At 44.9% G+C, this 20,136-nt stretch overlaps 1 protein-coding gene across 5 annotated transcripts in view; it reads left to right on the top strand.

The window, feature by feature from the left end:
* Positions 1-663: 663 nt before the first annotated feature.
* BBX (BBX high mobility group box domain containing) overlaps positions 664-20,136 on the top strand; it is a 139,576-nt gene continuing 120,103 nt past the window's right edge. For 2 of the 5 annotated variants that reach the window (XM_054518632.1, XM_036382038.2), the window contains exons 1-2: positions 664-769; positions 4,014-4,086. The gene's annotated coding sequence lies outside the window, so the exon portion shown is untranslated. Of the gene's footprint in view, positions 770-1,238; positions 1,322-2,174; positions 2,516-4,013; positions 4,087-13,287; positions 13,354-20,136 lie in introns of those variants that run through there. The other 3 variants (XM_036382023.2, XM_036382015.2, XM_036382032.2) reach the window with 3 other exon arrangements.

The following is a 20,136-nucleotide window of genomic DNA, read 5'->3' as shown; positions in this document are numbered from 1 at the left end:
TGAGGGCCTCTCCGCCACGCCTGGGCGAGGATTCCTACGGCAGGGGGCACCGCCCGGAGCTCCGCCGTATCCCCGCGCGGCGCCGCTGCCTGAATCCCCCTCGCCGGGTCAGGGGGCAGCGCCGGCCCGGCCCGTCCGCCCGCGGGCCGCGGGGGTGCCTGCCCGTGTTTACTGCCCCAGCAGGGGCTGCGCGGATGCGCTGCTGCCTCCCGCAACTTCTGGCTCGCCGTGCCGTGGCCTCTGAATGAAACTCGCCCAACTCAGCCGAGTAAGTTATCGGGAGGCTGCTCGGGGTGCGCCGGGCCGGGCCGAGCCCGCACCCCGCTACCCCGCGGCACTGCCCAGGGCAGACGTAGTTTACTCTCGCGGCGCTGCCCGAGCGGCCAATGGACAGTGGCTGCCGGCGCTGTGGCCGCCACGGCTCCGCGCTGCCCCAGGCGGCCCCCGCTCCCTACCCCGCTGCGGCACCACCGCCGGGGGCTCCGCGAACCCTGCGAGGGGCAGCGCGGCGATCTTTGTGTGTGTGTGCGGGGAGTGTGTGCGCCGGCGGCTCCCTCGCGGGCCGCGGGTGTAACGGCAGCGCTGAGTGGCCGGCGGGCCCGTCGCTCAGCGCGCCGGCCAATGGCGGGGAGCCTTATATCGCGGGGAGTGTTGTGGCGCTGCCCGGGTTGCATGGCTCTGTGTGGAGCCGCGTTCCGCGGGCGCCGAGGCGGAGGGGCTGCGCTGCGAGCCGCGTCCGGCCCAGCGGCGCGGTGCGCACCCCGCCGAGGTGAGTGCCCCCGCCGGCAGACCCGCACCGGGCAGGCGGGCGGAGATGGGCAGCGGCAGGGAGGGAGAGATAGGGAAAGGGGTGCCCTCGCCCCACGCTTTACGCTCCGCGCCCCAGTGGCGGAGCAGCCCCCCGCACCCCTCCTGCGGCGCTGGCGGACGGGAGGGAGGCGCGGAGCTTCCCCTGCCCGGCGCGGCGGCTGCCGCGGCTCCCAGTCACTTTTCCTCCCTCTTGCCAGCCCTGCCTTCGTTTTGAAAGTTTGGGCAGCGGAGGACGGGTGGGTTGGTGCCGCCAGCCCTCCGCCCGGCCGGCAGGGTAGGGGTGACCGGGGGTATGTGACGGGGAGGGGGCCAAGTGGATCGCGGTACAGCGCAGGGCATTTAAAACACCAGCGAGCTGAGCCCGAGAGGCGGCGGGGGTAGGCCAGCCAGTGCCAGGCTGCGTTTGAAACCAGGCACCTCTCGCCGCCACAGAGAGAGGCAAGAGCAGCGGCGGAGAGAGGAAGGGGAAGGAGGGCGAGGAGGAGGAGGGATGGCCACCGGCCGCCGCTCGGTGCGTTCCTCCGGGGGGACTTGACAGGGAAATCGCGGCAGACAGAAACGAAACTTCATCCCGAGGGGCGGCGAGGCGCGGGGGAGAGTGCGCGGATCGGTATCGGCTGCCGCCGGCCTGGGGGGCTCCGCGCCGCCGGGAGAAAGGGCGGGGGGGATATAAAACCGGAGAGGGGGAAGCAGCCGATCCAGCGGCCGCACGGGGAGCGGGAGGAAAAACCCCGGCGCCGACCCCGACAACAACAGCGGCGGCCGGGCTCGGCCGGAGAGTTGGGCTGTGCGTTTTCCGGTAGTCATCGGCGATGCACCCGGGGCGGCGGCGGCCCCGGTGGGCAGCGGGGGGGCGGGCTGGCGGGCGGCCCTGCCGGAGTTTCGCGTGGATGCGGGATTATGTTGTGTCAATAAGTTTAAGGTGGAGAGGGAGGAAGGGAGAGAGGGAGGGAGGAAGGCGGGCGGGGGCCGGGGGGAGGTGGCGGCAGGCCTCGGCCGCGCGAAGTCCTATTTCTGAAGGTAAGTTGTGACATTGGGTGGTCGCGATGACAGAAAACTTGGCGAGGGGCGCCTTGGGGAGGGGGCGGCTGCCTCGGGGGGGTCTCTCTCGGCCGCCGGGAGCCGGATGGGTGCTCGGCTGTTATTTGCTGCTGCGAGATCGGGTCGCTGGTAAATTACAGAAAGCAGCCCTCCTCCTCCTCCTCCCCCGCTCCCCGCCAGGCGCTTCGCTCTTCCTCCTCTCGGGTTTATTTGCAATGTATGAAACTTGCATGGATGTGAGGACAGCCGATCCAGTGTGGGTTTGCGAGGAGGAGGAGGAGGACGGGGAAGGAAGGGTTGGAGGCAGGGGAGAAGGAGGCAGTCGCGTTAATCCCGGGCGCCGCACGGCAGCAGGTTTGCGTTAGGAATATCGGTGGCAGCCCGCTGCCGCCGCTGAATGAGGAAGGTATAACGAAGCGATGCGAGAGCCGCCGAGGCGACATGCACGGCGGCGGGGCGAGAGGCACCGGCAGGCGGCTGCCCGCCCCCTCCCTCCCTGCCTGCTGCCTCCTCCCTCCCTCCCCGCCGGGGCGGGGAAGGACCGTGCCCGGGTCTCCCCCGCTCGCCGCCAGCCGAGCCGGGGGGCCGCGGGGCTTTAACCGTGTGCGGGGCGGATTCGCCACTTTTTCCGGGGAAGGCCCGCGGTTAAAAGTTTTCTGCGGAGGTGAGTGTGTGCGGGGAGGCCGGGGCGCCGCCAGGCCGGCGGTGGTCACTCGGGCCTGGGGCGCCGAAACCATTGCCCGTCCTGCTGGTGACACGTCCAAGTCCCGCAACCCGGCGGGGCGGCGGAGGGGCCCGGCTCGGCCGCCGGGGCAGGGACGGGGTGCCGGTCTCCATGTGGGCTCTCCCGGCGGCGGCACCTCCTCCCCGGTGGCAGCGGCGGCGGCAGCAGCGGGATCATCGCCCGGGCCCGCGGGGAGGAGGAGGGGAGCAGCAGGGAGGTGTTTGCTGCCAGCCTGCCTCGCCGGAGCCCGCCGGGGAGGGCAGCTGGGAGGGCCGGGGAGCCCCCCGCGCCGCCGCCCCTTCCCTGCGCGCCCGCCCGCCCCCAAAGGTGTTGTGCAGACTTTTCCCCCGGGAGGGTGAGATTTATGCGCTGCATTATTGCTCCTCTCCTCCCCCCTCAAAGCAAGATGGACTCTCTCGTCTCTCTCTCTCACTCACTCTCTCCCTCTCTCTCGTTCTCTCCCCCTCTCCCTGTGTCTTGTCAGCCTTCAAGATCGACATTTTGTAACTAGGATGCAAACTTGATGGTGACCGGGGGCGGGGGGCGAGGAGGGGAGATGGGAAAACCCTGGGTCACGGCGGTCTTTCTCCATATTTAATACCTTTTCTTTCCACCCCACCCCGGAGCCCGGATTCCGGTGGCCCTACACTTTGCACGGGCGAGGGTGGGCGGAGGGCGGGCGGCGGCTGCGAGCGCCGCTCCCCCCGCGGCGGCCGGGGGTCGCTCCCCGCGGGCTGCGGTGGCGGAGGGGCGGCTGGGCGGCCGCAGCACTCCGGGCGGCTCGGCTGGGCTCTGCCGGGGGGCAGCGGGCATTACCTGAAACTGTGCTCCAGCCTTGCAGCCTTCGTCCGTCGCTCGGTCTGTCTGTCTCTTTCCCCTGGTCGTTCTCGTACCTGCGGTCTGACGGCTTATTCTTCTTGGTAATTTTTGCGTTGTTTGGCTTATCCACGCGCGGGGATTGATCGCTCACTTGTGTAAGTTCCCGGGGGTTATTGTTATGTATGCCTCCTTGCAGATGGTGGTCAACTTTCTGCCTTTTATTTTGATAGTACATGCGAGTATCACTGTGTGTGCGTGTAAATAATTACGTGATGCATCTCTGTGTATGTATGTGGGTCTGTGCGCGCTCATAAACATGCATCCGTGTGAGAGAGAGAGAGAGACAGAGGAAGAACAACCCACCCTGCTGATGCACACTCAGATGATTTGCTCCATTTGCCCACTCCTAATGCCCTCTAAAGACACGGTGCATCTTTTGTTTGCTCCTTACGGTTTCCTGCGACTGTCATCTTGTTTTAATGACAGCTTAGCTGGGATGGGGGTGAGGAGGAAGCAAGTTTCAAGTTCTGGGATCTCTCCTCTTGTTGGCGATGTGGTGAGTTGCAATATTGTAAAATCATGGTGTGCTGATGATGTGCCTTTATTTGATACTTTATAGGTCACTATCACATGACAAAGACTTTGAGACAGCTTCATCTTCGTCTGTCTGTAATTTCCATTTGCCTTTCTGGGTAAGTATGTGAGCTGTACACATGAAAAAAGAACTTGGTTGTTGTTGATAAGATAGAGGTCCTCGTGCTGCCACTTTATATGAGGAAGATGCTTGTTCTGGTTTTAGCACCTCAGAAAACATGTCTTCTCCAGGTGCTAATAGCTACTGCTAGAATACAAAGTTTGTATGTAGGAGTTCCTCCAAGTAACCTGGAAATTAAAAGGTTGTGCATATTTAGAGCTCTCTTTGCTTATTTTTTTTTTAGTGGTGGTTTTTTCCCTTAAACTTTCTAAAGACAACCAGCTGATTGACTTAGGGCAAAAGTTTTAGACCAAAGTGACATTAGAATATGCAAAGTGTAACACACAGGTCGAAAATGTAATGAGCATGTAAAGTCCTTTTAAAATTCAGTGATAGAAAAGTTTGAGAATGTAAACTGAATAGGTAATTAGAAAACTCTGAAGGTCAAGAATCAATGACAAGTTTACCAGAACTGTGATGCTGATGCAACAGGAGTTTGTTCAATTTTAACATGTAAACTGAGAGCTAATTAGAGTTCCATCCATGCTCATTCTGTGTCACTGTTTTTACTTCTGGCATTGATGAATGCAGATACCAATCAATTTAAAATATGTATCTTAGTGACTAATTTACTAGTATTCCCACATTTTCAGGTACACAGCAATTTTTTTTTTTAATCTGCATGCTGGGAAAAGTTATGATAACTTTTGAAGGGTTTGACACCTTTTAAGCTGAAGTAGAAGTGGTAGTTTAAAGAAGAGGTTCTAAATTTTTGGGGTCACATTTAAAAATGGCATGAAATGAGTGGCATTTGGAGCACTTCTCATACAATTGCCCATGCTGTCACTGACCTGCATTTGGCCCAAAATGGGAAGTGGGAGGTAGCATATCTTCTTGGTACTATTCTGCACATAATTAAAAACAAGACAGGACATGTATTTGGGGTAAGCTTAGTACTCATAAATGCAAATGATTAACAACATACTCCTGACCTTTTGCAGGCAGTGTATAGCAGACATAGGATAAGTGACGGTCCCAAACATGCTGACTTGAAGGGGGCTGTTGGGAGCAGCTGTTCTGGTATGATATTATAACCACAAAGCTAGTGTTAAGGCTGGGGTAACCACTGTGGGCAGTTGGTTTGAAGGGAGAATTCTGCTGTTCTCCAGTTCCTGCAGATTTACACTCAAATTTCAGGTTTTTGGATTTTGTATGCGATGTGGTTAGTATGTGCAGGTCTCAGAGTATAAACACCAAATTCAATTACTGAATTTTTTTGTGACAGACTAGTTGCATAGGAGAATATTGCTTTTGGTTTTATAGTATTACTGACAAGGATTGTGTTCTGTGAAGAGTAATTTTTGCAAGTTTTTTTCTAAGTAAAAATGCTTGTGGAAATTCAAAACTGGCAGATAGGCTTCAAAATGTTGATCAGGGCTGAATACAAATGTTCTGATTTCTGAGCTTAATTTTCTGTGTTTTCAGTTAAGAGTCACTTGAGAGTGCTGTAAGTGCTATGGACATTTTATTTATTTCAAGTAATAGTAAAGGATACTGAACAAGAATAGCTCAGAGACCTTGACTCAGGTCTTGAGTCATTATCTGGTTTTAGTTTTGTTATGAAGTCTTTTGGGTGCATGGAATGTTGATCTGGCAGTGAAGTGGTGATCATAATCTTCCCACACTTGGGGGACCTTGGTTTTGTGCATCGTGCTAAATGTATGTCTCACCTGATGTTGAACTGGCTTGAACAAAGAAAAGGGTAAGGTATCATATCATTTTTACCAAAAAAGCATAATAGGAGCTTTAGAGGAAGAGAAGAAATACATTTCCTTGTAGCTTAAAAAAAAGGCAATGAAAATAATGTGCCTAGTTAAGGTGAGAATAGAGGTGTTGTTAGGTTTGTCCATGACTAGAAATCTCTCTTTACTTTAGGGAGTTTTTATTTTGGTGAAAGGGAAGATTTCTTTTGTTACACATTCTCACTAAAGTAACTGTTCATGGCTGGATTTTAGTCATTCAGTCCTGACATACAGGAGTACTGGTTTGCTTGGTGAGTGCCATTGCAGGGCTGGTGTGTGTCACAAGATAGAAGGTGATGAGCTGCTTTGCAGGGGGCCTTGTGGATGTTTCAAAAATTTGCCCAAGCTCTCAAAAGTTTGTTGCACACTACTGTCCCTCTTGACACAGCAAGCTGCTAAACCATGTCAAGCAGGCATGTAATTTAGCGGAAACGTAGCTGGTTTCTGTGTGGAGGTAAACTGTGTGGAGTATTTAAGACGCTTGCCCTTGACCCTTTGGAGTTTTTTGGGGGCTGCTTGCTGTAAGCTTATTGCCTGCAAAACTTCCATTGGCTTCTGCAGGAGGTTTATTTAGGAAAGGAGTGTAGGAGTGATGGTGAGAGGAATTTGTCCATGTTTATTTTTCCCTTCAAGGAAGAAAACCTTTCTCTTTCATAGCTGTTGTGTGAATAATTAAAGACATTAAATGTCAGTTTTCCACATAAAATATCAGAGGTAATCATGCCATTATTTTATAACTAATGTTTTTCCTGTTCATCCGGAACGCTCTTAATACACTTTGTTCGTAAATTAGTGGTTCTGTAATTGGCAGTCCTGTAAGCATGTGAATATCTTGAAGCAGATGACAAGTCTTGTTAAATTCACTGGTATGATTGCCCACATTCAGAGCTTAAAGTTCTTCCAGGTTGCTGCCACTCATGGTCTAGGGGCTGAGGATGCGCAGTGTCTCTGGAGCTCATGAACATGGCATTAGGCAGGGCAGTCCTCTGGCACAGAGTTGGGGAAAGAGTGGTGTGAACAGAGGAGAACTTGACTGAATGAGCTGGGCTGAGGTGCTCTTCCACCGCATGTGGTGGTGGAAAAGGTGCAGGTAAGGTTGATGAGACCTGTGGTGTGCAAGGCACTGCTGTGATGTGAAGTTTGTAAATACACCTGCAGTGAAATTTGGATGCCTGGGAGGTGGGACGCTGCTTCTCTTTCAACAGTACATGGCTTGTGTAGTGCTCAGATCCCCCTCTTCATCCGAAGGCGGTTCCTTGGTGGAGGAAGGTACTATAAATTAAAATAGGAGCTGAAGTAAAACTCTCATTTTATTTTTTGAGTGTGTTGCAGGGTGTCTCTGTGAGCTCTGGCAAGTGATGTAGTCAAAACCAGAAGCTGCTTTCCAAATTTTGGACCCAAGTTGGACTTCCTGTGCCCTGTCATGATGATGGCCTGCTGTGGCCACCAGTGGAATCAGCAGCACAGCTTTGGCCTGCTGATGGCTTCCAAGATTTTTACTTTTAGAAGCATAGCCTTCTGTCCCTTGGTCACTTCTAAATGGAGAGTGACAGTACTTCCCCGTATCATTAAATCATATGGCACCTCTATCTTGGAACAGTTTTCATGAGTGATTAAAGTTTTTCAAAGCAGTATAGATACTGTTGTAGCTTACTGTAAACTTTAAAATTTATGTTTTCATTATTATTTAGGGGTCTGTAAAGCTGGATTGAACTTATTATCATATGTATTTCAAAATATTCTTGAAAAGAAATAGGTTAAAGTCATCTTTCTAACTTCTGTAGTGTTATTTCTTTTCCTTGTACCATCCCTTTCCTGGAGTATTATTGCCAGAAGCCTTTTTCTTCAGTTTCATGTCAAAAGATTATTAGGACTTACTTCCTTTTTATTATTTTGGTTTTGGTTTTTTTTAAGATCACTAATGATACAGTGTTTCTGTCTGAGAGTAATGGGGTGAATGTGGTCCTGGTGGACATGGGAATTTCACAAAAGACTCCTACCATTTTGGGTAGTTTTGGAAAGGGTAATATCTGAACCAGCCTAAGGATTACTCTGAATTTAAAAATGGCTTGATGGGCTGCTGTTTTGCATTGCTTGAAAAAGAAAAAAAGCACGTTATTTTCTCAAGAATAGTGATATTATTAATAATTGGCAATTGTAGGCCTTGCCTTATTTATGTACTTCTGTCCTGTTTGATGAAGTACACAAGCCATACTGTAATCACACACCTCAAGATCAGGAACAATTATTTTTTTCCCAGTTTTAGACATCTGAGATAAAAAGCTGCGAAGGAGCGTAGGCTTTCCTGCAGTCACTTAGCAGGTTAGCAGTAGCAGGGAATAGAATAAAATCTGCATCTGACTCCTTAGTTTTGTGTCCTTTCCCTTGCTCTGAAACTTTTCTGATAAGTGCTTCTCTTGAGGTGTGAGTAGACTCACTGAATTCTGTGCCACTTGGACATCTTCTGCCAATACTCCACTTTCATTCATAATGCTGTTTAAAAAAATCCCACCTTCAGAATGTTGTGAAGTTACTGACTTACAATTTGGTTATATTTATTGACAAGACAGTGTAAAGTAGGAGGAGAGCTTACTTAAGAGCCTTTGCCAGTAAACATGGTATTTAAACTGCTGTTTATTGCAGTATTTATTACCCCTATTTATTTAATACTAACTTGGTAAAGTTAATGCAAGGAAGAAAATGATTCTTCATAGTGATGTTTTTAAAATGTGATTAATGTGAAATAGTTCTTCACAATTAAATTATTTTTTCATATTCATAATCTAATGTAAAATGACAACTGATTTTCTTATAAAACATGGAATTGACAGAAGCAACTACTTTGGCACTCTGGCAGTATTGTGGTAGAGTAACTTACTTACTGTACTTTTATTTCTAGAGATGGTAAACATATGTAAGATTTTCACGTTTGCTGTTTACCGGTGTTTTGTTACTCAAAATAAAAATTTGATGTAAAAATTGGAGGTGTATTTGAGGAGTAAAGCACACTTTACTTAATGCCTGGGTGTAGACCTATTTGTAGTGTTTTCACAATGGTAGCAGTGTTTTATTATTTCTAATAAATTTAATTACCTAAAAAATGAATCAACAAAGAGGAAAAACATGGTTTTGACACTTTCCAGTGTTGGTGTTTTTCCTTTATAGCACACAAATGCATAATGTAATAGCAAGTCCTTATGAGCGTGGACAATTCAGCATGTGAAAATAAACTGGCTTCAGGCATATCTGAGTACAAAGAAACCTAGTACAACAACATTTCAATTTTTAGCGAGGGAAAGGAAAGTTAACAGGATTTTATGAGGCTACACTAAGAAAATCAGTTGCTTAGGAAGCATGGAATTTTTATGGTCAGAAATCTTTCACGTGGGTGTCTCTAAATAAGACATTTTATAAAATGTAGCAAATGCTGAAAGTAAGAAGCAGCATTTTATTGACCCTTAATGTCACAGAGCCTCATTCAGCAAAGATAAAAATAATTCAGTGGACTAGCACAACATAGGATCTATGGAACTTAATGCAAGTGGAAGCTCTCTTGACAAGAAGCTTATCAAGTCCTGTCTACACCTTCCCTTTCTGAGGGAAAGTGGGAAGGTGTCTTCTCTCTGGCTGTGTGGTGTTTTGTTTGAGGGTTTATCATGTTTTCTTTCTGAAAGGCATTATGTGTGTAGCAAATTGTCTGCTTTGAGACATTGTGGAATGCCCCTAACTGCTTCCTGGCTGTGGGATTGCTCTCTTCTTACACAGGTGTAGGAACAGGAAGATTTCTGCCACCCTCACTCCTGGGAGGGGCTTTGTCCTGTGCTTCTGAAACCCCAGGGTCCCCAAGGCAGGATTAGGCACATGCATTGAAGGCCTGGTACTCGGTTCTGTTCCTGAGAACTGAGCTGGCCTGTTGCAGGATTCAAGTGAGGAAGTCTTAAGCCTGGCCCTGTGCACTGGTGAGCTGGGTAAAGGATTGGTGACTGTACTGTGCTGCAGAGTGTCAGGCAATGTTTCAGTGTTTGATGGCTTTCAATCAATACCTTTCACTTCATTCCCCAATATGTTTTTTCTGCTGGCTACATAAGGACTTTTAAACTTAAATCTTGTTAGAAGTTGTCCATCTTTTTGTTTTGAATATTTTGTTTTTCATTTGTACTCATGCCTTGCACAGTCAAGAGGTACCCAGCAATGGGAGTGGGGAAAGCATGTCACACAGTAATAGTTAGGATTACGTCTCTTGCAGTAGAATGGTACATCTTCCCTCTGCAGCCTGTGTGTTTTTCTATGAAACAAATAATTATAAGTTTTTGTTTGTGTATGTGAGAGAATGCATTGTTTTGTGGTTGGCAAAGCAATGCTTAAGAGAGACTTCAAGAGAAATTTGAAGGTGAAGCTGGATAAAGAAAACATTAGATGAGAATGGAAGGACTGAGGGAGGACTTGATTTCTTACTTCATTTCATTTTTGTGGGTGGCTGTGTTTGGGTTTGCTTTCCTTAAGTGGTGGTCTTTGAGCCACATCCTGCCTACAGTGAACTACAGTCGGCAACATCATGCTGACTTATGGGGGAAGTACAGGAGCATCAATTTCTCTGAACCTCATGGCTGAAGAGCCTGATCCTGCAGTTACAATTGTACAGGTGAATTCCTGAACAAAAAGCCAGAACCAGACCTGCATCATCAGCAATGTGCACCCTTTTGCAGGTTTGCTGGCTGAAGTTCTGGTGGCCTGTAATTCCTCAGGAAAGATGCAGATTTCACATTATCCTTAGTTATTGATGTGCAGATAGTCCTGCCAGGGACTGGCACCTGTTGTACTCACAAACTTATAGGCCATCCCTGACCTGATGGTGAGCTGGGAATAGAGAGAGACATTGCTGAAACATGCAGAGTTCCTGTAAATGAGAAGAGAGTGGAAGAGCATGAAGTGTGAGAATGCTATTTGGTAGATGATAAGTCTTCTGGCATGTAAGCCATTTTGTTCAAGTATGTTTGCTTCACAAGTTGGCTGTCTGTCTAGGGAAAGAAAGCATTCTGATGTACTTCAAATCAATGAGCAGAGATGATAGATTTGGAAAGAAGTACCATTTTCACCTCCACTTCTTTGGTAAAACTAATTTCAGCTGTTCTTTCTCTTTCCAAAAGGTTTCTTTATATCCAAATTTCATGTGGAGTAGTGTAAACTTCTTACCTAGCTCAGTTCTAATCAGTCAGTGTTCCATGCTGCAAACTTCTGAGTTCCAGGGTTTAGCTTTTGTTTGAATATATGTGTAATTCTTTTTCTTATTTAAGTTTCTTTATTTGTATTCCCTCTGATTTGTTTGAGATGCTCTTTCATACATTGTGTTAAACATCAATCATCAAATGCTCGTAATGTATTTTGAAACAAGTATGCAAAATTGCAGCATGATCCTGCACTGATTACAGAACTATAGCATATGAATTAATAAGAAAATAAAACCAGCATAATTAATTTCCAGCTGCTTTTGGAGAAACAGAGGTGTTTATAGGGGAAAATTTGGTGTCTGCAAATTAAAGAATGACAAAGCTGGTAGCAAATATATTAATGCAGACAATTATTCACAATTTACTTCCTCTGTTGTATTGATTAAAAATGTGTTTTAGTGCTGACAGAGTAAACAGAAGCTCCAGTGCCATTCTTCTAAAATGGTTGGACTAAATAAAATGCACAAGTGTCAGAAGTAGAGCAAGGAAAGGAAGTTTTTAACTTTATTTCTTAGTGTGGAAGACCTTAAATAAGGAAAGTAAATTACAGATAACTAAGTGTAATGGTGGAATTTGTCCATTTCTTATTCCCATGAGATGTCCATTAATATGAGAAAATTGCCCATTTGTGTGTGTGTGTTAAATAATTTTTGAGTGTTGAGTATTTCCCTTGCATCTCTTGTATGTGCTTGTGTTTATCTGTCTCGCCTCAGCACGGTGTACCAAAGCAGCAGAGGGTAAATAAAGTCCATGGCTGAAAGTGACCCCGGTAAAATCTGCCACAGTGTGAGCGCCCTTGCCATAGTTTGGTCCTTCAGAGTCCTTTGGAGGAAGCTGTTGAAGGGATCTGGATACTCAGTTACCGATTTTGAAATCACTTTGTTTGCTGCTACTCAGGGTGGGCCTGTTGCTCAGGTGGGAGCTCCAAACAAAGCTTTTGGGTCTGTGCGCCTGCGACGTCTTCCTGGTTTTTAATCAGCAAAGGAAGATCCTGCCCTCCTGAGAGAGATGTCTAGAGGAAATGGATTATTTATTTATATAGTGAAGTGGACTCTCGAGGATGTCCCTGTCAAGCTTTCTGTTTCGCTGCGCCATGTGCTGACGGGGCCGAAGTGAGTGAGAGGATGCTGCAGTGCACTGAGGGAAGCACCTGGGAAAACTGACCAGATACTGTGTTTTGTCTAAGTGTTCTGCTGGTTTCTCTGCCGCGGCTGATCTGGTTTCTGTGTGCAGCCTTGCTTTTCTGGATGGACCCACAGGGCTGCATTTGACGTTTGCTGTTACTCTTCGCAGAAAGAAGGAAATCAAAATGGGAGGTGAGGTTGTCATCACAGACGTGCATTGGGTTACATGAGAGAAGGGCACAGTTCAGATCTACAGTGGGGACAGTATGTGTTCTCTTATTCAAGGATCCTAGAGGGGAAAAAAATATCTTTGAGTGGGGGATGGTGTTTTGTGGAGCTCTAACAGGCTTTGCAGAGACTGAGTAGGGCTGAAGGAGAGAGTGGGGGCAGGCACACTGAAAGCAGGGGAGGTTTCATGCCTCCTATTCTTGGCCATTGTGAGCCCCTCTCTACGTACACTCCCGTGTCTGCTGCCTTGACATTCCAGTTATACCTACTGAACTGATTTAAATCAGGATTGTGCTCAATGAACACGTGGGTTAAATTGGTGCTTGTCATCTCATTTTGCTTTGGTATTTTTGTTTTTTCAGGAGCAGTCTCCATTGGTAGACGCCATTAAAATATGTTGCCCAATTTATCCTTTACACTAAATTAGGCACTACTTTTTTTTTGTTATTTCAGAGCATGCACTGTATTCCTCTACACAGTTTCTAAGTGATTTCATGGCCTGTGTGCATTTATCTAGATTGGAACTGTTAAGAAAGTTTTTATTTAGGACATGACAAATTATGCCTTTTTTTGATTGTGGCCTTTAAAAATGTCCTACCTAATAAAATTACACTCATGCACAAACACACAAATAAATGTAAATAGATTTTGCACTTAAAATAAAACTAAAATATTATCCCTAGTAAGGTAACTAATTCTGCTTAAGTGAATGCAAGCTTTAAGAACTAACAGAACTCAAACTTCTTTGTTTTCTCAGAAGAGAAGGAAAACAAATAATCTTACTCTTTCAATTTGCAGTTAGTTTCCCGGCTTTACAGGAAGTGCCATTAAGTGACTTATGGAGCAAAGACTCTGCAGATGCAATGGAAAGTATTAGTTTCAGGTAACTTAGTTCTAAACCTAATACTTGCTCTTGGTACTTCAAGGAAGACTTACCTGTTGAGTGTTTGAACTTTGTTTACAGTTTTGGCATCAAACATTTGCAATTTATTTTAATATGAATTGAGTTACATAATATTACAGTGGAATTTAGCATTGGTTTGTAATTTAAAGGCAAATTGCAATTAGTATTTTTTTGTTAAATTACATCTAGCAACAATAACATCTGAAATGCTGATATGATTTCTTTGTTCAGAAAGAGTTCATTTGTAACAGTATCTGTTTCTGTTAAGCAGAATATATTTTTTTAGTTGACTTTAGCATCTATTATCTGGTTCCTGTTTGTAATAGCAGATGCCTTGGGCAGTATCTTCTGCCATTAAGGAATGCAGAGTAGCTCACTAGGTAACACTGTGGTCATATTTTGTTGTTGTTGTTGTGCATGCTAGACCCCTCTGTAGCTTCTAAAAGATAGAGATCAACAGATCTCTGTTTACACAGATACGTACTTAATATTAAAAAATTAATTATTTTTAAATTGCTGTTACAAGCTTTCCATTTGACTATGTGGTATGTGATTGTGACTTTAATGGTTGAGGTGGCACTTTACAACATGCAGGAAGGAATCTAGCATTGCTGGTCAGAGAAAGCAAAACATGAAACCAGGTTGTTACTGGATGCTGCATGTATTGCTAATGTGTTAGAGGGAAAAGAAATAAGGAAAAAGAAATTGGTATATATGCCATAGCAGCTCTGTGGCTGACACGAATTCTACCCCCCACCCTACCAAAATATTAATAGCATCCGTGCAGTCAAAAAGCTTGATAACGTGTATTGACTCTGCTCTGATTCTGCAGCAGGGGAACTGTGTAGCAGTATTTGTGACCATTAAGGAATGCAGAGTTAGACCTCCGGTAAGAGAAGAGGTGTGCTCAGAAATGCAGTGGGCCTGAGGCCTGGTAGTGCAGTTACACAAACTGTGTACAAATGCAGTTTTGCCCTTGCCTCCCAAAAAGGAGGAATTACACACTTCAAGAAGTGGTTTTATGGCCTTCACTCTCTGGTGGAAACATAGGTTTCATGATCCTGTCTTTGTCCTGGTTTTCTATTTTCTTTTGTATCAATGTATAGGGTATTCAAAGTCTCAGCAGTTATTGTGGTCTAGTAGAACTAAATATGATAAGATTAGAAAGCTGAATAGAAATCAGAGGAAAATTGGAGCAAAGGTCAAAATGCTATTGCAAGTTGCAAACATTTAAAATGGTCAGTTTTTATAAAGAAATAAAAAGAAAGCATTCCTTAAAAAATTAAAACAGGAAAATTACTGACTATTTCTTACTCTTAAGAGAACAAGGCAAAGTAAGATGAATCACTCATCCTGAAAGGGTCGTCATTTTCATTTTCACATACATTTGATTCAAGATCTGTTAGAAAATAGCATAGTCATATATTTAGGTAACTTTTTTGATAGGAGCTGTTTATTACTGAAGCCTTCATGTTTTTAACTGCTCTAAAACAATTAGCTTTTTTTTAACATAAGTGTTCCAACAAAATGCTTTTTTTACTTCTCACCCACCATGCTGTTCTTGTGGCACTCCACCTGGAGAACTGCATCCAGCTCTGGGATCCCCAGTATAATAAAGTCATGGACCTGTTGGAGCAAGTCCAGAGGAGGGGTATGCATTTGATCAGAGGGCTGCAGCACCTTTCCTATGAGAACAGGCAGGGAGAGTTGGGATTTTTTGACTTGAGGAAGACATGGCTCCAGGAAGACCTTGTAGCAGCTTTCCAGTACCTCATGTGACCTATGAGAGAGATATGGAGAGGGACTTCTCATGAGAGCAGATTGTGACAGGACAAGGGGGAATGGCTTCAAACTGAAAAAGAGTAGATTTAGATTACATATTAGGAAGAAATTCTTTACTGTGATGGGATGACTGCACTGGCTTCCCCATCCCTCATTGTTCAAGGCCAGGCTGGATGGGGCTTGAGCAACCTGGTCTAGATGAAGATGTCCTGCCCATGGTTGGGGAGTTGGAATTAGATGACCTTTAAGGTCCCTTCCAACCCAAACCATTCTGTGATTCTACAATGTGGCTGATTTTATAATTACTGCATTTTCATAGGATTGAATTATTCTTGTCCTGACTTGCTTCTTCCTCCCCTCCCCTTATAGACGCATGAAATGTTGAGGCTTTCATTCCTTTCAGAAAATAAATATTGGAGCCAAGATTTTATCAGGAGAATTTGTATCTTTGACAGTGTTCTGTCTGAAATGTCTCAGAGAAACCTGTTAATCTGCATGTGCTTAGCAGTGTTCTCCTGCTAGGTTACACTGGAATGGGCTACTGGTCAGGCTACAAAATCTGGGTATAAAATTCAGTTTGGTCTGAAATCAGAGTTGATATGAGCTTGTGCAATTCCACTGAGGCTGCTGAACAGAATTTGGTTGTGTTAGTCTGGGGGATTGTGGCAAAACCAGTGAAGAGACGTGTGTGTTTAAAACATTGCTGAAACTACATCAGTAGCACTTGATCAGAAGAATGAGACACCCTCACTCCTTTGTACTTTTTACTGAGGGCCAGGGGAAGAGGTGGCAGTGGGTAATGGTGATGGTGACAATCAAAACTCACTTTTTGCCTTTTTCTTTTGAGAGTTAGATGGATGAACCTAGTGAAATAATCAACCAGCAGGCCATATTTAGATGATGGGCCAGTCTTTTTTTTGGAACAATCTTAAACTGAGGAACCAGAAGCATTTCTGCAAGTGCTGAACCAAAGTAGTCTCTGCCTAGCAGTCTGCTTTTGTGGTGGCTGTAGCCAAGCACAGAGGAGTGGAAAAACAGGTGCACTGTCTTAGCCTGAGCACTTCAAGTTTGTGTAAGGTGAACTGCAGAGGAATGTCCTTTGCAAAGTATCATACATGTTGTGCACTGTCTGCAAAACAGATTCTGTTGCTTCCCCTAGTACTTCTCCCACACACCAAAAGTGATGGGGGCAGCTTACCATATGTTTGATTTCATCCATCTCCCATCCAAAAAAGAGCTGTGCTGTTGCCCAGGAGCTGCACCCCATTAGGTGTAAGCACTGTCATGCTGAGTTCAGTGAGAACTTTGTTACAGACTTCAGTGGAAATAAAGATTTTCTTAAAAGTCAGAATTTGTGGATCTCATTGAGATCTTAAAGGATCATGTGTACTCTACCAGTGTCTGGTAAATCTGGTGATTGGCATGAATTTTCCAGTTTTACAAATGTGATTGAAAGTATATAGTAGCCTTAGAATAAAGGTAGAGTATGCCACTATAGCCTTTTCAGCTATGGAGACCAAATAAAGCAGTTTCATCATTTGCAAATGTGGGGTGGTGATAGCTTCTGCCCGTGTCAAGTGTTGTCCAGTTCCTGAAAGAAGAACTAGTTAGTGAGTAGCAGGGCAGAAAGTTGAGAAGAGTTGTCCACCTTTGTTGGTTGGTTTTTGTTTTTTTTTTGTTAGCTCTGTCAGGATAAAATGGCAGTTGCATTAATTGTAGTTGTGTGATAATACTTGGGGAAAATTTTACACTGAGGCTTGTTGATTGTGAAGATCTAGAAAAAGATCTTTCTCTGCTTCTTCCTCTGGAGAGATAGACTTCAGGTCCACCCTACCAGAGAATCAAAACAATTCACTTTCTAAGCAGGTATATAACAAACCTTTTAAGAGTGTGTACTCTAGAACACAGGTAGTGTTGTCATTTATATATTAGGTATTCCATTAAACAGCATGTTTTTAGGGTGTAATAACATTTTATTCTTCTATTGTGTGCTTTTGTAGGCATCAACTAACTGCATTTTAAAAACATTTCAGAACCAGTGCTACCCACCCCCATTTTGCAGTCTGCAGAGTAGACTCAGGGATATTCAGGTGAGACCAAGATGACTGGTGGTAGAATGAAGTATGGAATTCCTAAACTTCCTGCAAGTTCTTACATGACTGTTAAACTTACTGCACCGACTACCTCTTTATTACTAAAATATCTGCCCTGTGCATATTACTTTCCTCTGTTGGTTGGTGAAAAAATGGTGATGAAGTGTTACATGTTGATATCTAGCTTCCTGGTTGAGTACTTGTGAACTTAGACTGAATGAAATCAGCATTGTGGCAGTGTGGGGTTTTGCAGCGTACTTTGTAATTCAGGTGCCAAGTTTGAACTTATAGCTTAGTATTGGGTCAGTAACAAGCACATCTAGTGTCTTTCAAAACAGTTAACAACTGAGAATCCATGGATCTTGTGCTTTCATTTCTTAGGCTAGTACAGTTCAGAACTGTGGACTTGTGTGCACCTAGGGTCTGTTTTCTCAGTTGGTAGACAGTCTTGAGCATACCAGAATCTGATTTACAGAAAACTCTTAATATCTTGTTCACCTTCTGATTTCAAATTTAACTATCTGTATGCTATACTGTGAATCTGTAGATCCCAAGGAAGTTATCTCCCATCCTTGTTCTACAGTTCCAGCTAGTGCTATCAGGTTTTTTAACTACTCACCTTTTTTTTTAAATGTGATCAAATTTGCATCTTTTGGACTGAGTCTTTTCATCTCTTGGGTTTATGTTTAGGATAAGGGCCTTGCAGCATTATTCTAGTAATTCTGTCTGCAAGAAAAAAAACCCGAAACAACTGAAAAACAAATTCTAAAAAAAAAAAAACCCAACAAAACAAAATATGGGAAAACAGCCTATAGATTTTAAGGAGCTTGTCCTGAAGAATGCTGGTCCTGCTTGTTGTCCAAAGAATTGATTTTTATTTCACACATACAAAAGTTTTTTGTCCATTCATTTTTAAGAATTGTGCTTCAGTTGTGGAGAGCACAAAGATCTTTATATACTTGATTATTTTAGGGCCCAATCCTGCAATGCCTCTGTCATAGCAGTCTCCTTGAGCTATTGCAGTTGCAGGATTGAAGCTGCACATGCAGCTAATCTTACAGGGGCCTGATCCTGCTCTGAGACCTTTTGGCACAGATCCTTGGGCACGTGCACAGTTCTGGGTAAGCTCTTGTGGCTTGGTATCAATTAAGCAATGGTGTAGATGGATCTCATTGTGTATTCCAGTTTATGTAGCAGTGAGGTTCCTCTTGGAAATCTCATAAAGCAGGCTATGTGCAGAAGTTGTTAAAGTCTGTAACCTGGGTGATTTTTCTCAAGAAATAAGATAATTAGATTCAGATCTTTCTTCTTTTGTCCTTGAAATGTAAAGCTAAACAGTTGACAGGGAAAGTAGATCAATAAGAATATACGTAAAATAAAAAACAGAAGGAGCAAGTGGCCCAGTAGTGTTTGGTTTGTTTTGTGGGTTTTTGTTTGTTTTTAAATACTTCTTTCTCCATTAAGTACATGAATAAAGTAATTAATTTATGTAACTTCTTGGAAAGTTCCCTCAATAAAAGTTTGCAAAAGCCAAATAATGTTTTTGTAGAAAAATAAATATTCTGAGAAAATGTAAAACAAATCTTATCCTGACAGCTAGGCAATAGTGCTTCAGATGGGAACCAGGCTCAAGCCGTGTCGTGACTCTTCCTTGACCTGGAGCAGATGTTTCTGTCTCCTTGGAGAACTCACAACTTTAAGTGAAGTTGATGCTGGTCAGTTTTTGCTGCTGGTGTTCAGAATACTGTGCAATACTTTCAGGAAGTTCTGAAAAACAGTACTTTTCAGTCTGCTGCTACTTGGGAGTCCTGTATTGTCAGGTCCAACTGACTTACACTTAGCAAGGGGAGTATGTCTAGTCAGAGTATGAGAAGTGTGTTTATGCTTCCACTGGTTTCAAAGCGTCCTGAAGAATAAGGTACTAGCTCGACTCTCTGGTACTCCAGTTAGACTGCCATGGGCTTGCAGACATGCAGAAAGTTAGCTCAGGGTTCTTCCTGCTGGACTAGTAGCATTGCAGAATATAGGACTCGTGAGAAATAAAATGAAAATACAAGGATGTGTCAGAATATGATTCACTTGCATCAAAATGAAATTTCTTACAAGGTCCTAGTATTTACTTCTTTTGCACTACGGTGTTATTGAGACCTGCAGTGAGTGTTGGATCTGATCCACTATGTTGCTAGAGCATGCTTTTTCTTTTTCTCTGTAGCCAGGGACTGAAGGTGGCTCTTAGATACATGTCTGGGGTTACAGTGAGACTGGCATAACATCAGGGTGCTCCAGAGCAGGGAAAAATCTGAAGCAAATAAGCTCTGGATAAGGAGGTGTCTGTATTCCTAACGTTCACAGTGAGGTAGAGAATAGTGATGCCTGTCCTGTCCTTGCAAGGTGCTGGCTGTGTTGGGGTTAGGTAGAATATGCTCTGTGGTTCTAATTCCCTTGTCATCCAGATTGATGACTCTTCTAGAGCTCCTTACCAGTTTGTCTGTCTGAATTTCCTGTAGTGGAGATTGGGATGGGTAAGGACAGCTGTGAGAGGAGCATTTTGGTGCCTTCCAGACAGTCAGGACACTGACATACCTCAGTCTGGGAAAGATTCTCAGTGTTGGAGCAGAGGTGTGGTCAGAGATTGTTGTGAACACCTATGAGCTTTGCCTTGTAAGTTAATTATGTTGTTACTAGGACCTTAAAAATATATAAGAGTAAGGGGTTGTGTGTGAGGGGATATGATGGCTGTCAGAGACAACCTCACTTCTGAAGTTACCAGGGAAGCTAGCGAGATTCTGAAACTTTTTGTTTAGAACATACAATTTATGTTCTTCAGGTATGCTGTGCCAGTTGATTTATAGCCTGACATTTTGTTATTGTTTCAATCTTGAGCAAA

Source organism: Molothrus ater, chromosome 2 (genome assembly GCF_012460135.2).
Source record: "Molothrus ater isolate BHLD 08-10-18 breed brown headed cowbird chromosome 2, BPBGC_Mater_1.1, whole genome shotgun sequence".
Lineage (NCBI taxonomy): Eukaryota > Metazoa > Chordata > Aves > Passeriformes > Icteridae > Molothrus > Molothrus ater.
Note: the sequence above shows the minus strand (reverse complement) of the source record. Positions and strands in the feature narration are given on the sequence as shown.